The sequence below is a fragment of the Lolium perenne genome, chromosome 7 (genome assembly GCF_019359855.2).
Source record: "Lolium perenne isolate Kyuss_39 chromosome 7, Kyuss_2.0, whole genome shotgun sequence".
In the NCBI taxonomy this organism is placed as follows: Eukaryota; Viridiplantae; Streptophyta; class Magnoliopsida; order Poales; family Poaceae; genus Lolium; species Lolium perenne.
In genome coordinates, this window is record NC_067250.2 from 313,573,875 (window position 1) to 313,590,079 (window position 16,205).

Consider the following 16,205-nt stretch of genomic DNA (forward strand, 5'->3'; position numbering starts at 1 on the left):
GTTTCGTCGATCACCTCATCCGCGGCCTTTCTGCCCCCATTCACCCTTTTCTCCGGGGGTTGCTTTTTGTTTACGGACTGCAACTGCACCACCTCACACCCAATTCTATCGTCCACATTTCCATCTTCATCACCCTCTGCGAGTCCTTCCTCGGCGTCCAGCCTAACTGGGCGTTGTGGAAGCGCATTTTCTTTTGTCGCTGCAATGGCTCTCCCAATGTCGCCTATAACATAGGCGGCGTTGTTATCTGCGTTTGCCCTGATGTCGATTACTTCGATGTCAAATTCCCTGACTCAGTTCAAGGGTGGCGCAAGAAGTGGCTGTACATCCATGAGGAGAACCATGGATGTGCTGAAGACAACATCCCTCCTTTTGACGGTGCCGAGAAAATCTACCGCCGCCGCTCCTGGGATGCAGAGGCTACCGAAGAAGAAAAAACAGCGACAGAGGCATTGATGACCCGCATCCACGAGCTGCAAAACACCCGCGGCAAGGAGCTGTCGGGTATCCAAATCACGGCGTATTTCCTTAGGATTAGAGTGCAGCCTCTGCAGGCTCGCAAAAATCCCCTCTGGAAGTATGCGGGCGACAATGATGTGGATCGCCTGTCGGTGGATTTACCGGTCAAGGACTTAGAAAAACTTGTCCGGAAAATTTCCTCCCTCAGCAAAAAAGATCCTGTCCCTTCTTCTTGTCGCGTAAAACCATACAGCGCCACCAATGCGCTCCCCGAGGTAACCTTTGTCGACTTTGCTCATTTTTATTTGCCATCCTTTGCATAACTCTTTTGCTGACGCCTCCCCTTGTTTTTGTATAGAACCATGCAGATCTTGTCTCGCTTCCTCCCCTTCCTGAAGGTGGAGAAGTCGAAGAACGAGCTGTTGTCATTGAAGACAACCAAGATGCTCCTGTCCCTGATAGTGAACCCGCAGGTTCTCGAAAATCTGCGGGATCATCTGAAAAGGAAGCTGAATCCGAGGGTACCACCTCGGCACACTCTCCTCCTCATGCTGTTTCTCCAAAAAACAAAAGGAAGAGGACTGATGTCGAAGATTCCGGCACCTCCAAAGCCGAAGAAGCTGCTCCTTCACATCGGAAGGCAGCTTTCGATCCATACCTTGAAGCCCTCGTCAGTTCGTAAGTCACCTTTTGTCTCCTACTGTTTTGCTATTTGAAGAGTTTTGTCTATCTTGCTTCTTATACTGCCGCCATTTAATCGTAGTGGCGACGAGGAAGAAATGCCAGCTTTTGATGCGACTGCTCGAACGAGTACGTCGCATACTCTAGTTGTTTCTGAAGTGCAAGTTGAAGGAGAAGAATCTTCGCCTCCTCAACAAAACACCGACGAACCTGCTCCTCCTGCAAGCCCCCTTGTCCCTTCACCAAAAAGGGCGAGGGTTGAAACAATCATAGAGCCTTCCCTGCAATTGGGTAGCTCCTCGACTCCTCTTCTGGATGATGTAAGTCCTTGTACGCTTTCTGATGCTGTAGATATTTTCACTGTTTGCTTCTTTTTATTTTGTGATATCGCATTTTTGTCTCCTACTGACACTTTGTTTCTTTGTCTTTCTTTAACAGCCTTTAATTAAGGAGTTCATCCGCTTCGGTGCCCAATTCGTTGGGTACCGCGAGTATGCCAGCAAAACTGAAGGTACTGACTTCCTGCTTCTCTTTGCCCATGACTTCTTGCTCCTTTCTTGTCATAATTTTTACTTACTTTTGACTATTTTGGCAGAAAAACTTGCAAAGGCCAGCAAACGCGCCGACACGCTTGCTCAGAAATTAGAGCAAAGTGAGGAGGCTCGTAAAAAGGCCGAATCTGATGCTAGTAAGGCCAAGGCAGAGGCTGATAAGGCCAAAACAGAAGCTACTGGTGTCGAAGAGCTTCAGAAGAGGCTTCATGACGCCGAGACTGCCTTGAGCGAGCATAAAACCGCACAAGCTGCTCATGAAGAGGCGATTCTCAAGCGCTTGGATTCACAAAACCGTCGCTTTGTCAGTAAGTACTCGATCTATTTTGCATTCCTTAGACTTGCTTTTATTTACTTGTTTGTTGACCAACATATTTTTTCCTCGACAGGGAAAACAAACCAAGAATTTGAACTTGAAGATCCTGACAATGATCCCCTCCTCGACTCACTTTCTTTTCTTGAGTTTCACGGAACAGAAACCCGTGAAGGCATTGAACAGGCCCAGGAAGGATTGTCGCGGCTCTATCCTTACTTCTTCCCGAAGAAAAAGGAACCCGCGACTTTCCTTGCTCTTGCCAAGGATTTTAATCCGCCAGAAGATCTTGGACTGAAACTGCGCCAAGAAAATATGAAGATTGCCGTTGAAAGCACTGTCGCTCTGGTTGCTGACAGTTAACAAAACATCGACTGGACCAAGGTTGGCGACACACAGGAGATGGAGACCACAAAGTGGCGATCGCTGATCAAGGTTGCAAAGCCCAACACGAAGAAAATCCTTGCTTATCTTGGATTCAAGCCCACTCCTGCTCCTAGCTCGTCGAAGCCGGAGGTCTAGTAGAATGCCCTATCTTTTTTTTTTCCTGTTTCTTTTGAAGTTGTCGCCATAGTAGCTTTGGCGACAATTGTCGTAGCAACCCTTTTGAAGACCCCTTTCTGTAATATCTATGTAAATTTCCAGAAGATCAATGAAATTCTATTTTGCATGATCATTGATACTGAAATTTTCTTTTCCAGTTGATATTTGATAACTACTCCGCCAATCCTTGTCCTGCCGATACTTCGCCTGCTTCTTCCTTCTCGAAGAAAACCCTTGTCGATGATAACCTTATCGAAGTTTCTTCAAGTAAACACTTGTCGCAAGATTTGCAAGAACTTCGCCAACAACTTCAATCCATGAAAAAGAAAACTCTTGTAATGATGGAGCAATCTCGCAAAGCATCCGAAAGGGAGAGGATTGCTCTTCAACAAGCTAAAAAGCCATAACTGCCAAGGAAGCTGCTATTGCGGAAGCTGAAAAAGCAACTACTCGAGAAAATAGTATGCTCGAGCTAATGATTGAAGCTAGTGTGGATATGTTGGGTATGATTTTTCCAACTTAGAGCTTCCTCTGTCTTTTGCTGTATCTTCCTTTTTGTTAAATTTCTTGTTCTTTCGCCTGATAGGTTCTGTGCTCGACACTGCTGCTGAAGATGAGAGGGTAAGTGTAAGGACGAACCTCCTCGTTAATCTCTCTCTCAACCATGGCTGTCTATTCTGGGCCACTCCCGAGCGGACCCAACAGATTGTCAGGTTCCAAGATCGCGCGTGTCAGTTCGCGAATTTTTAACTTCTGCACGAGAACCTTGACTCTTGTGTACAAGACTATGTTTCCGCGAGATGAAGCTCCCGATACTCTTCTTGGATTGATGGAAAAGTTTCGAGATGCTCCTCGGATTCATAACTTTGTGCGAGCTCAATTGACTGCTAGAGAAAGATTCGCCATGATCATGATACATATTTGCCATCCAAAACTAGATCTGACAAAGATTGTCCCTAACTGCCTGGCCAAGAAATCGCGACGAAAGAATAACGTCGACGATATCAATGAAATGGTGACTCCTGTGGCCGAAGCGATGATGGATGAACTTCTTCGCATGGATTCTGAATTCTTCATCAAGGGGAGCTATGCTGAGCACAAGACAACTGCTGCAAATAACAAAGGTTTATCCATAGATAGTATATTAGGTCTTGACTGAGTTGTACTATATTGCAAAAAGTTACGTCTATATTTTTTGTCGGACTTTTTGTATTGATGAAGTTGTCTATATTGCGAAGTGTAATCTATATTGCGAAGCCCCCGAGCCTTTGGCTGGGGCCTATAATATTTTGTCTTCTCGAAGAATTTACTGTTTTGCGAGAATATATGTATTTTGCTGTCGCGGGTATGAGCCCCCGAGCGTGTCGAAGAAAAAAGATGTATCTCATCACTATCTTTTATTATATTGCAGCACCGCGAGCCCGCCTCATTAAAAACCTTTCCAGCCCCACTCGGTGCCCTGAAAAGGAAAAGAGTGCGTCTGAAAACTCGCGGGCATTTCAGTACATTGTATTTTTACAAGGGAGGACTATATTTTCGGCTCTAAGCGTAGAACCGCCTGAGCTGCGCCACGTTCCAGGGGTTTTTCTCGGGGACCCCTGTCTTCTTGTCCTTGATCCTGTACGCTCCTCCTTCGATTACTTCTGTGACGACGTAAGGGCCCAGCCATGGTGACTCGAGCTTTTCAGTACTTTGTTGATTGAGCCGTAGAATCAAATCTCCGACCTGGAAAGATCTTGGCCGCAATCGTCGACTGTGGTAATTTTTCAGGTCCTGCTGGTACTTGGTGACTCGTGATAGTACTTCATCTCGAGCTTCATCGAGTGCATCTACATCGTCCTCCAAAGCTTTTCTTGAAGTTTCCTCGTCATACTCTGTCACTCTTGGGGAGTCATGCTCTATTTCAATTGGTAGTACTGCCTCAGCTCCATGGACTAAAAAGAACGGAGTTTCTTGCGTCGCCGTATTTGGTGTTGTTCGAATACTCCACAGGACACTTGGCAATTCTTCTGGCCAGGTATGCCGAGCTTTTTCAAGCGGTCCTAGCAGGCGCTTTTTAATACCGTTGCAGATGATACCATTGGCTTGCTCGACTTGGCCGTTGGTTTGCGGGTGCCCAACTGACGCGAAGTGCAATTTAATGCCTACTTCTGCGCAATACTCCTTGGACGTAAAGTTACTACCGTTGTCTGTGACGATGCTGTGAGGTACTCCGAATCGAAAAACGATGCCCTTCACGAATTTTATCGCTGACGCTGCATCTGGTGAATTTATCGGCTTTGCTTCTATCCACTTGGTGAATTTATCGACAGCAACCAACATGTACTCGTATCCTCCTGGCGAAGCCTTGTGCAATTTTGCCACCATATCGAGTCCCCATTGGGCAAACGGCCAAGACAATGGTATTGGCATCAGCTCTGCCGCCGGAGAGTGGGGTTTTGCGGCAAATATTTGGCACGCGTCGCAGGTTCGTACTATCTCTTTTGCATCCTCGATCGTTGTCAACCAGTAAAATCCAGCCCGAAAAACCTTGGCTGCAATAGCTCGACTGCTCGCATGGTGACCACATATTCCGTCGTGTACATCTTTTAGGATTTTCCTTCGTTCTTCGGGTTTAACGCACCTTTGCAGCACGCCCGAAATACTTCGCTTGTATAACTCCCCTTTGACCACTGTGAAGGCTTTGGATCGTCGAATAACTCGCCTTGCTTCAACTGGATCGTCGGGTATTTCTTTCCTTAGGATATACGATATGTACGCTTGCATCCATGGAACTTCTACCATCATCACCAGCTCCTGGTCCTCTTCTTCGTCTGGAGCTTCTTTGAGAGGCGCCGAAGTTTTCTCCTCCTTCGTTTTCTTCTGCGCCTTCTTTGGCTTTGTGGATCTCTCAGCTATTTCTTCCCAAAACACTCCTGGCGGTATTGCAAGGCACTGCGACCCGATGTTTGCAAGAACATCGGCTTCATCGTTGCTCAGCCTACTGATGTGATTTACTTCGCATCCATCAAACAGCTTCTCGAGTTCGTTGTATACCTCCTTGTATGCCACCATACTGTCGTTGACTGCATCACATTGGTTCATAACCTGCTGAGCTACCAATTGTGAGTCGCCAAAGATTTTTAGTCGAGTTGCGCCGCAAGCTTTCGTCATCTTCATCCCGTGTATAAGGGCTTCATATTCTGCTTCATTGTTAGATGCGTTCGGGAACGTCATCCGTAGGACGTACTTTAATTTGTCGCCTTCAGGTGATATTAGTATCACCCCTGCATCAGCTCCTTCTACTCTCTTGGATCCATCGAAGTTCATGGTCCAAGTTCTCGACAAATCTGGGGGTCCTGTATTTTGTAGCTCCATCCACTCTGCAATGAAATCTGGCAGAATTTGCGACTTGATTGCTTTTCTTTTTTCATACGTGATGTCCCGAGGGGAAAGTTCTATTCCCCAAAGGGAGACACGTCCTGTAGCTTCTGGATTGTTCAGTATATGTGATAGAGGTGCTTCATTGACCACTATGATCGGGTGTGCCGAAAAATAGTGGCGCAATTTTCTTGCTGTGGTGAATACTCCATATGCTAACTTCTGGTACTGCGGGTACCGCTGTTTGGAAGGAGATAAAACTTCACTGATAAAATATACCGGCCTTTGAACTCCATGGAGTTTTCCTTCTTCTTCTCTTTCAACGACTAGCACCGTGCTAACCACCTGAGGTGTGGCTGCGATGTATAGCAGGAGAGGCTCCTTCTCTTTCGACGCCACCAGGATTGGTGGTGTCGAAATTGTGCGCTTCAAATCCTCGAAGGCTCTATCGGCCTCTTCGTTCCTGGAATTTCTCCCCTTGCTTGATTAAAGCATAGAACGGTAACGCTCTTTCTCCCAGCCTGGCGACAAATCTGCTTAAAGCTGCGACTCGCCCAGTTAGCTGCTGTATTTCCTTCAACTTTGTTGGCTTCCTCATGGTTATGATAGCTTGTATTTTTTCGGGATTTGCTTCAATCCCTCTTGCTGAAACTAGAAAACCAAGAAGTTCTCCTGCAGGGACGCCAAAGGAACACTTCGTCGGGTTCAACTTGAGGCAGAATTTGTCAAGGTTGTCGAAAGTTTCCTTCAGATCCTCAATTAGCGTCGTCCCCTTCTTTGATGTTATGACGACATCGTCGATGTACACTTGTACGTTTTTTCCAATTTGTGTCGCCAAGCACTTTTGCATCATCCTCTGGTATGTTGCTCCCGCGTTTTTCAGACCAAAAGGCATTGTTCTGTAGCAAAACACGCCGTAAGGTGTGATGAACGCTGTTTTGACCTCATCTTCTTCTTTCAATCTGATCTGGTTATAACCACAGTATGCATCCAAGAAGGAAAGACGTTCACATCCTGCCGTGGAGTCGATAATTTGATCGATCCTCGGGAGGGGAAAGTGATCCTTTGGACAATGTTTATTGAGACACGTAAAATCGACGCACATGCGAAGGACCTTAGTGTTTTTCTTCGGCGCCAACACTGGATTTGCTACCCATGTGGCCTCTGTATGCAGCTCCTTGATAAAGCCAGCTTCTCTTAGTCGATCGATTTCTGACAGCATAGCTTTGCGGTTTGGCTCCGAAAAACGCCGCAAAGGTTGTTTGATTGGTCTCGCTAGTGGATCCAAGTTTAGGTGGTGCTCGGCAAGTTCCCTGGGTACTCCTGGCATGTCAGCTGGACACCATACGAAGATTTTCCAGTGCTCACGGAGGAACTCGACGAGCGCGCTTTCCTATGCGAGGTCCATGTCCTTTGCAATGGACGTCGTCTTCTTCGGGTCTGTCGGGTGAATCTGCACCTCCTTAGAATTTTTCTCAGTGTTGAAAGTTGATTCTTTGTTTGGCCTTCCTACATCTGGCAGCACATCATAGTCAGTCGTGAGTCTTGACGCCATATATTCTGCTTGCATCCCGAAAGTTTCTGACAGTCGATGAAAATCCTTATCGCACTTATCGGCTAGCACAAAGCTTCCTTTGACTGTGATTGGTCCCTTAGGCCCAGGCATCCTCCACAATAGGTACGTGTAATGTGGTACCGCCATAAACCTAGCATATGCTGGTCGTCCCAACAAAGCGTGGTATTGTGATGGGAAATCCACGACTTCGAATTCCAGCCTCTCTATTCTGTAGTTTTCTCGGGTTCCAAACTGAACATCGAGATTAATCTTCCCCAGCGGATAACTTGGCTTCTCCGGTGTAATGCCGTGGAATAGTGTGTCGGTTGGTTTCAGATTTGCTAGGGATATGTTCATCTTCCTTAATGTATCTGCATACATAAGGTTTAAACTGCTGCCGCCGTCAATGAACACTCGAGATACGTCGAATCCTGCAATTACTGCTGGTAAGATAAGTGCTGATTGCCCTGGTCGAGGGACCTGATGTGGATGATCCGCTATTGTGAAGCCAATATCTTGCCCTGACCAATTAAGATACTCGACTGTTGGTGGAGGCATCTTCTCTGCCATGAACACCTGTCGCGAGATTACTTTGTGAGCTCTATTGGATGGCCTGCCTTTCTGAATCATCGAGACCGCTCCATTGGAATTGGGATCAACATAAGGTGGTGGTGCAGGTGCTGCCGCAATTCTGAGCTTATGTCGATTATCGTCCGTAATTGCGGGAGGAGGTGGCAGGTGAATCTCACTCCTGGGTCCTTGAGGATTTCTGGGTGCTGCCTGAGCATTGGCATGCCCTGCCCACCTTAACATTGCCTGAAAATTTCGGCAATCCTTCTGCAAGTGTCCTGATTGTCTTTTTCCGTTGTTGTCAAGATAAAAATGCATTTGACACGGCCCGTTCATCATCTCCTCGGGAGACACGAAAGGCCTCTGAAACCTCGACCCAGTATTTTGCCTGTTGTTTCGAGAGTCATCTCTATTGTCGCCTCGCTGCTCGTTGCTCCTCTGGTAATCATCTCTATTGTTTCCTCCGGCGCTTGCTCGGAAGCCAGCCGAAATTTGCCCAGGTGCATCATAACCCGAGTACTGTCGAGGAAATCGTCGCCTATTTTGATAATTTCGGCCGCGGTCCTCCTCTGGTGACCTATGCCGTTTGTTGTGAACAGCATCTTCTCCATCTGCCCATCTGTTTGCTATCTCCATCAATGCTGATACTGTCTTTGGATTGGTTCTCCCCAAATCCTCGACAAAATCTCCTCGCCTGATTCCTGCGACAAACGCATCTATCGCTCTCTCGTCAGATATATTCTCTGCCGATTTTTTGATAATATTCCACCTTTGGATGTATTTTCTCATTGATTCGTCTGGCTTCTGTCGACACGCCCTCAATTCCTCTAGTGATGCGGGTTTTTTGCAGGTGGACCGGAAATTCTTGATGAATATGTCCTCGAAGCTATCCCAGCTGTCGATAGATCCTGGAGGAAGCTTCTTGATCCAAGATCGCGCGGCTCCACTTAAATGCACCTGGATGCTTTGCATAGCTGTTGCTCTGGTCCCTCCAGTGAGCTTCACCATCTCAAGGTAATCAACTAACCAATCCTCTGGATCTTGCAGGCCGTCGAATTTCTTGAAGTTATCAGGCAACTTAAATCCCGAAGGGACTCGAGTTTTTCGTACTCTCCTCGTTTAGTTCTGGGGAGTGCCGATGTTCCCTTCTACTTTGCCGTGCTCTATCCACCCTTGCCTGCGCTGCCGTGTCTCTTGCTCCACTTGTTCCTTCGGGAGTCGCTGCTTCTGCTGCCGCAGGTCGTGGACTATTTTGCCTTGCTGTTCCTTCGGGAGGTGTTGATGCAAACGCCGTTCCCATGGCTCCAACTCCTGCCATTGCCATGTTGTACAGTGCCTCCCTTGGATCTCCTGGAGGTGGCCTGGATGCATGGATAAAGGCTTGTGTCGCCATATACCCAGCTTCTGGTGTCTTGGGGATAATATTCCCTCTCGTGTCTATCGACATAAAAGACATGTCGAGGTTTTGAACCAAGTGCTCTCTTTCTCCTTCGGGTATATGTTGCAACCTTGATCTTGCTCTGTTTCGAGATTCCCTGTGGCTATCTCCCGAGGTTCCAGATTGTCGACTCAGCTCTGCCCTTCGCCTGCTTGACGCAGAGGCTGCCTCCTTTCTTCTGTTCAGGGCAGCTGTCTGTTTTTCCAATTCCCTCGCAGCCCGTGCGAGCCTATATTGATATGCTTGCAACTCTTCTAGCGTGGCTGTTGTGGTCATTGGTTCTGAACCATCCATAGCTCTTGCGGCTCTATCCCATGCTGCTTGCGGGAGTTGAACTCTATCACGAGGCTCAGATCCGATATATTTGTTGCCTAGACCTCGTCGTAAATCCGAGGGATCGACATATGGATTTCCCAAATCGTCGAAAGCCTCAGATGTTTCCTCCTGATCGCGGCTTGGCTCTCTGATGGCACAGATCTGATGGTATTTTGTATTCAGATCTGTGCTGGGTTTGGTGACACCATCATAAAGATTGGTGAAGACCTTGCCCACTGTAGTGGATTTGTCGATGAAGTTGAAGCTGTCGACACTGCTCGAGTCTAGGAGTCCGCAGATGACTCGAAGGACATGTAGCTGAAGATCTTGGCGAGCTTTTCGCTTGCCCTGGTGCTGATGAAGTGTGGCGATGAAGTCTCCTCTTCGCCTGACTCGATCGACGATGTTGAGTTCGAAAAATCGGAATCGACCGCCGACAATCCCGACGATATCAGAATTTTGAGACGATACGTTCCCTCTTTCTCGACGCGAAATTGGAATCTTCCGAACGTCATCTCCATAGGCTCCTCCAGATACGCATATGCATCCAAACGGGAGGGCGGGTGAGGAACAAAATCGACAGGACCAGTTGCGATCTGTTTACCTCGATCCATCGCGTTGCTTGCAGTTGATGAAGTCGACGATCTTGAACGTGCCATCGAGATCAGATCCTTGACACCTCTAATCCCCACGGTCGGCGCCAATTGACAAGGGATTAACTTGTCAATGCCTACGGATGGTAGACTAGGGTTTAGTTGGAAGTAGAGGGCAAGTAGATCTCGAAGGTTTCAGCCGAAAAGTACTCGACGATTATGAAAACTAGGGTTTGCGAGACAATGATTCGATGCTTTCTTTGTCCCTCGACTCCCCTTTATATAGGAGGTGGAGTCGAAGGATTCGTATTGTACAAGTTTACAGAGTCCGGGAGGGTTTCCAACTCATCCAACAAGATTACAAACATCTTCTCCTAATACAACTCTAGCTTTCCTTAATATCAACTTGGGCTTCCGATTCTTCTTATTCTTCGGGTCGTGGGCCTTCAGTAAACCCCGGGTACTATCTTCGGCAGGCCCATTGGGGATGCCCATGTCACTTAGAACTTTCTGTCGCTGTCCCAGATTCAATGGAGGCATGAACCCACTATCGAGCATAAATACTCCCTCTTGGAGTCACAAGTATCAACTTGGCCAGAGCCTCTACTAGCAACGGAGAGCATGCAAGATCATAAACAACACATGTATGATAGATTGATAATCAACTTGACATAGTATTCCATATTCATCGGATCCCAACAAACACAACATGTAGCATTACAAATAGATGATCTTGATCATGATAGGAAGCTCACAAGATCTAAACATGATAGCACATGAGGAGAAGACAACCATCTAGCTACTGCTATGGACCCATAGTCCAAGGATGAACTACTCACACATCAGTCCGGAGGCGATCATGGTGATGTAGAGTCCTCCGGGAGATGATTCCCCTCTCCGGCAGGGTGCTGGAGGCGATCTCCTGAATCCCCCGAGATGGGATTGGCGGCGGCGTCTCTGGAACTTTTTCCGTATCGTGGCTCTCGGTAATAGGGTTTTCGTGACGGAGAGTTTAAGTAGGCGGAAGGGCAGAGTCGGAGGCGGCACAGGGGCCCCACACCATAGGCCGGCGCGGGCCCCATGCTGACCGCGCTGCCCTATGGTTAGGGCGCCTCGTGGCCCCACTTCGTATGCTCTTCGGTCTTCTGGAAGCTCCGTGGAAAAATAAGACCCTGGGCGTTGATTTCGTCCAATTCCGAGAATATTTCCTTTGTAGGATTTCTGAAACCAAAAAACAAGCACAAAACAGGAACTGGCGCTTCGGCATCTCGTTAATAGGTTAGTGCCGGAAATGCATATAAATGAGGTAAAGTGTATATAAAACATGTGAGTATTGTCATAAAACTAGCATGGAACATAAGAAATTATAGATACGTTTGAGACGTATCAAGCATCCCCAAGCTTAGTTCCTACTCGCCCTCGAGTAGGTAAACGATAACAAGGATAATTTCTGAAGTGACATGCTATCATAATCTTGATCAATACTATTGTAAAGCATATGAGATGAATGAAGTGATTCGAAGCAATGGTAAAGACAATGATTAAACAACTGAATCATATAGCAAAGACTTTTTATGAATAGTACTTTCAAGACAAGCATCAATAAGACTTGCATAGGAGTTAACTCACAAAGTAATAAATTTTTAGTAGAAAGTTTTGAAGCAACACAAAGGAAGATATAAGTTTCAGCAGTTGCTTTCAACTTCAACATGTATATCTCATGGATAATTGTCAACACAAAGTAATATGATGAATGCAAATAAGCAAGTATGTAGGAATCAATGCACACAGTTGACAAGTGTTTGCTTCTAAGATAGAAAGAAGTAGGTAAACTGACTCAACATAAAGTAAAAGAAAGGCCCTTCGCAGAGGGAAGCATGGATTGCTATATTTGTGCTAGAGCTTTTATTTTGAAAACATAGAAACAATTTTGTCAATGGTAGTAATAATTCATATGTGTTATGCATAAGACATCCTATAAGTTGCAAGCCTCATGCATAGAATACCAATAGTGCTTGCACCTTGTCCTAATTAGCTTGGATTTACATGGATTATCATTGCATAACATATGTTTCAACCAAGTGTCACAAAGGGGTACCTCTATGCCGCCTGTACAAAGGTCCAAGGAGATAAATCGCATTTGATTTCTCGTTTTTGATACATCTCAACTTAGGACATCCATACCGGGACAACATAGAAAATAGATAATGGACTCCTCTTTAATGCATAAGCAGTCAACAACAGATAATATTCTCATAAGAGATTGAGGATTGATGTCCAAACTGAAACTTCCACCATGATACATGGCTTTAGTTAGCGGCCCAATGTTCTTCTCTAACAATACGCATACTCAAACCATTTGATCATGATAAATCACCCTTACTTCAGACAAGACGAACATGCATAGCAACTCACATGATATTAAACAAAGGTGTAATAGTTGATGGCGTCCCCAGAAACATGGTTACCGCTCAACAAGCAACTTATAAGAAATAAGATACATAAGCTACATATTCTTTACCACAATAGTTTTTAAGCTATTTTCCCATGAGCTATATATTACAAAGACAAGGAATGAAATTTTAAAGGTAGCACTCAAGCAATTTACTTTGGAATGGCAGAGAAATACCATGTAGTAGGTAGGTATGGTGGACACAAATGGCATAGGTTTTGGCTCAAGGTTTTGGATGCACGAGAAGTATTCCCTCTCAGTACAAGGCTTTGGGCTAGCAAGGTTGTTTGAAGCAAACACAAGTATGAACCGGTACAGCAAAACTTACATAAGAACATATTGCAAGCATTATAAGACTCTACACTGTCTTCCTTGTTTAGAGAGACCAATCATGCAAACCAAATTTCAACAAGCTCTATGGTAGTTCTCCACTAATGGGTGCAAAGTACATGATGCAAGAGCTTAAACATGATCTATCTGAGCACAACGATTGCCAAGTATCAAATTATTCAAGACAATATACCAATTACCACATGAAGCATTTTCTGTTTCCAACCAAATAGCAATGAACGAAGCAGTTTCAACCTTCGCCATGAACATTAAAAGTAAAGCTAAGAACACCAATGTTAATATGCAACAGCAGAGCGTGTCTCTCTCCCAAACAAAGAATGCTAGGATCCGATTTTATTCAAACACAAACAAAAATAAAAACATACAGACGCTCCAAGTAAAGCACATAAGATGTGACGGAATAAAAATATAGTTTCACTAGAGGTGACCTGATAAGTTGTCGATGAAGAAGGGGATGCCTTGGGCATCCCCAAGCTTAGATGCTTGAGTCTTCTTGAAATATGCAGGGATGAACCACGGGGGCATCCCCAAGCTTAGAGTTTTCACTCTTCTTGATCATATTGTATCATCCTCCTCTCTTGATCCTTGAAAACTTCCTCCACACCAAACTCAAAACAAACTCATTAGAGGGTTAGTGCATAATCAAAAATTCACATATTCAGAGGTGACATAATCATTCTTAACACTTCTGTACAGTGCACAAAGCTACTGAAAGTTAATGGAACAAAGAAATCCATCCAACATAGCAAAACAGCCAATGCGAAATAAAAGGCAGAATCTATCAAAACAGAACAGTCCGTAAAGACGAATTTTTTAGAGGCACTTAACTTACTCAGATGAAAATGTTCAAATTGAATGAAAGTTGCATACATATATGAGGATCACTCACGTAAATTGGAAGATTTTTCTGAGTTACCTACAGAGGGGGCTACTCAAATTTGTGACAGCAAGAAATCTATTTCTGCGCAGTAATCCAAATCTAGTATCAACCTTACTATCGAAGACTTTACTTGGCACAACAATGCAATAAAATAAAGATAAGGAGAGGTTGCTACAGTAGTAACAACTTCCAAGACTCAAATATAAAACAAAAGTGCAGAAGTAAAATAATGGGTTGTGTCCCATAAGCGCTTTTCTTTAACGCCTTTCAGCTAGGCGCAGAAAGTGTGAATCAAGTATTATCAAGAGATGAAGCATCATTACCAGGGAGTTGGGAGTTTTCTCAACAATGCATTGTATCTTGTCTATGTAAGTAACTCCTCTTTCGTTGCTCCTAGGCTTACTATCCTCATCAAACAAATTTTCAGGAACAAGTCAAGCATAGTTATTTTCTAGAGCTTCATGCATTCCTAGGAGCTTACTAGGTATAGGTACTTTAATCTCCCTCTCACCATTGACGTTATTAGTGTACTTTAATCTATCCATGTCCATCTTTTCAAGTGTTTTTTGCAAAATCGGTACAAAATCCAAGCCTCTTATGCTGAATAAAAACTTTTCTAGCTTCTTTAGCTATATCACCAAATTCTCTAAGAAGGACCTCTAAAACAAAATCTCTCTTTTCTCCATTTCCATATCAGAGAGTGTAAGAAACATATGTTGTATTATAGGATTGAGATTAACAAATCTAGTTTCCAACATGTGTACTAAAGAGGCAGTAGCACTTTCATAAGCAGGAACAACTTTTACCAAGTGTCTATCTTCAAAATTTTCAACCATACTAACATGAGTGAAAAATTCTTCTATATTATCTCTTCCAATAATAGACCCTTGCCCTACCGGTATATCTTTCAGAGTGAACTTAGGAGGAAGCATGATGAAATAACCAAAAGGTAAATAAAGTAAATGCAAGTAACTAATTTTTTTGTTTTTTTGATATGAAGAAAACAAACAAGACAGTAAATAAAGTAAAGCAAGTAACTAATTTTTTTGTATTTTTGATAGAGAAAGCAAACAAAGCAGTAAATAAAATAAAGTAAAGAAAGACAAAAACAAAGTAAAGAGATTGGATGTGGGAAAATCCCCTTGCAGCGTGTCTTCATCTCCCCGGCAACGGCGCCAGAAAAAGAGCTTGATAACGCGTGAAGCACACGTCCGTTGAGAACCCCAAGAGGAAGGTGTGATGCGTACAACAGCAAGTTTTCCCTCAGTAAGAAACCAACGTTATCGAACCAGTAGGAGATGAAGGTCACATGAAGGTTGTTGGCGGAGTGTAGTGCGGCGCAACACCAGGGATTCCGGCGCCAACGTGGAACCTGCACAACACAATCAAAATACTTTGCCCCAACTTAACAGTGAGGTTGTTAATCTCACCGGTTTGCTGTAAATAAAGGATTAAACGTATGGTGTGGAAAATGATGTTTGTTTGCAAAGAACAGTAGAGAACAATGATTGCAGTAGATTGTATTCAGATGTAAAAGAATGGACCGGGGTCCACAGTTCACTAGTGGTGTCTCTCCAATAAGAAATAGTATGTTGGGTGAACAAATTACAGTTGGGCAATTGACAAATAGAGAGGGCATAACAATGCACATACATATCATGATGAGTAATATGGGATTTACTTAGGGCATTACGACAAAGTACATAGACCGCTATCCAGCATGCATCTATGCCTAAAAAGTCCACCTCCGGGTTAGCATCCGCACCCCTTCCAGTATTAAGTTGCAAACAACAGACAATTGCATTAAGTATGGTGCGTAATGTAATCAACACAAATATCCTTAGACAAAGCATTGATGTTTTATCCCTAGTGGCAACAGCACATCCACAACCTTAGAACTTTCATCACATCGTCCTGCATTCAATGGAGGCATGAACCCACTATCGAGCATAAATACTCCCTCTTGGAGTCACAAGTATCAACTTGGCCAGAGCCTCTACTAGCAACGGAGAGCATGCAAGATCATAAACAACACATGTATGATAGATTGATAATCAACTTGACATAGTATTCCATATTCATCGGATCCCAACAAACACAACATGTAGCATTACAAATAGATGATCTTGATCATGATAGGCAGC